Consider the following 2,588-nt stretch of genomic DNA (forward strand, 5'->3'; position numbering starts at 1 on the left):
GTTTTTATACACGCAAACCTTTGATAGATCCGGCCCAAAGAGACCAACCAATAGGACACAATCGTTCTAAGATTAGAAAATGCAAAGGGTCATTTTAGCCTCCTCTGCATTTTCAACATTATGTAACTCTCCTATAAATGTAAACCTACGTATCCATCTCAGACTTCATGCAATTTTCTAGAATGACAATTCTTTTGCATATTCTAAGTTTTGAGATGTCTGTGCTATAGACTAAAAACACTGATTATTTATGCCTAGAACCACGACGGAGTAATTTTTACCTCATACAAACAATGTAAACTCCTGTAGCGTCACAGAGCCAGACTTGCTACGAAAACAATTAAGCTTGAGGTCCAACATCTCTGATATTCTACTAGCAAACAAATCATAGAATAGATTTCATTAGTTTTAACTTTTGAACAGCAAGCACCTCCCAGACCTGTCACCCACACCGAGCAGACCAAGCATGCTAGTTAGTTAGGGGAAAAGAGCAAACTTTAGGACCAAACCCGCCTACACAAACAACAAAACCACAAAAGTATGCATGGAGTACCAGCATGCAGCCTGTGGTCAGTGTACAAGCAGAATTTGCATCCTCCATGACAGATCATGTCGTGAATAACAAAGATGTCTTATTGCATGTAGTATAAGGCCGCTGCCATCTTTCATTTCCATTTAAATTAACTGAGACAGAAAAAAAAAAAACATTCCTAATTGTTAATATTCCCCCCACTTGGTTCTATATTCTAATAGGTTAACTCTATATGTATTTGCATTAAAAGTATAAACATCCCTGCCTGCCTTGGGTTTTTCTATGTAATCTACATTTGCCAATTTAACACTCATGAAGAAATGCGAGAATTGCCTTGACAAATGCCTGTGTAAATTATCTTTCATCTGGGTCATGGCAACTGAAAACTATTAAATAAAAAAATCTTCCCATGAAATAAAAAAATATGTAAAAATATTATCTTATTTTATATCAAGGTTATTTAACCAAAGATTTATAATTTCTTTCTTTATTATTTTTTTTTTTTCATTACGGAGTGCTATTTTTGACACAAGCTACTTTACATATTCAATGACATTTTTTAGTTTAAGCTCTGTTTTTCAGTTTAAGCTCCTTTTATTTCATGTTCTTATATTTAATTAATTCAGAATGTTGGCTCCAGAATTCAGGCGAGACAGACAGTGGAAATGTCCAAAGGGTTTATTTAAATGAAGGTAGTGCTGCTGCTCGTCAGCTCACTGGATTCTCTGCAGCAGTAGAGGTTCAGGTCAGCGACTTCAAAACTCAAACGAGGAACACCAGTGAGCATGAAGGCCAGCAACCTGGCAAAGTTCAGTCCTAACCAAGAAGAATGAGTGAAGTTCAGAGGAGTGGAGCTTGTACCAGAGATCCAGAAGAGAAGAGGAGCAGTGTCTTTCAGCAGCCAGGGCACACAGGGGAACCAATAGATAGGTTAATCCAACCAGGAGGGTTAATCCAAGCTTTGGTCAGAAGACAGGTCCAAGGTTTACATCAGGCGTAATCCAGGTAAATGCCCTGAAACACAGGGCAGGCAAAACAGAGCAGAACAGGAGCAGCCAAAACTCAGAATTCCATGGACAGAAACTGGTCCTGAACGGACAGAACTAAACACAGAGAACGCTTAAAGCTAGAATAATCTGACACCAGAGGCTGGGATAGAGAGGCTTAAATAGCAGCAGGAACAGGTGGATCTGATGAGAGATAGTGAGCGCAGGGCAGAGCTACAGTAAGCAGATGAGAGCAAAAAGAGGAAAACCCACCCTGAAGGTGCCAAGATTAGGAAGAGCTTTATCTGAGTTTTATCCGTTAAGCGGCACTGTTTAGAATTGGCAGAGTGCATCTGCCTTACAGAAACAGAAGTACTTCCATCATGACGAACAATCAAACCAAAGTATTCGGAAAGCACGATCCGTACCATCAGCTCATAGGCCACCATAAAACATGTAATTATTATACTAAAATTACTTATCTCTATCCTTAAATCCCCAAAGAATGCTTAACTACAATGCCTTTAATGGCTTTTCTGAGCCAATTGGATACTTTTTTCATTCTTTCTGTTAAACTGTTTGTATTATTTCATCATTAGGCATGCTCAAAGCAGTCCGGCAACATATGATTACACCATTTGTGTCTGGAATGTGTGTAGTGGTTTTATGCACAAAACTATGACAAAAACCTGACTAAATCAGGAAATAAAACAGTATAATTGGATGTAAGGAGAGTGGAGACAGAGGACACTCTATTTAATGCGTATTACTTTGGGTATGCTGGCCTGATGGGGTATGCTGAGATGACAGTTATAGTGTCAGACTAGCATACACGTTTGCAAATGCGTATGCAAATCTGATGTCTTGCCCATACTTATTGCAATGGATATGCCGGCCTGACGTGGTATGCTGAACTGACAGAACATTGTTACAATTACTCACAAGTCTGACATTGATGATGTTTTGTATTAGAACATGTGCTAGTTTCTGTTAAATTAAGCAGAGAGCTGGTCCTCCATTAAAAAAAGGTTATATATATATATATATATATATATATATATATATATATA

Source organism: Cyprinodon variegatus, unplaced genomic scaffold (assembly GCF_000732505.1).
Source record: "Cyprinodon variegatus isolate N-32 unplaced genomic scaffold, C_variegatus-1.0 Scaffold977, whole genome shotgun sequence".
Classification (NCBI taxonomy): Eukaryota; Metazoa; Chordata; class Actinopteri; order Cyprinodontiformes; family Cyprinodontidae; genus Cyprinodon; species Cyprinodon variegatus.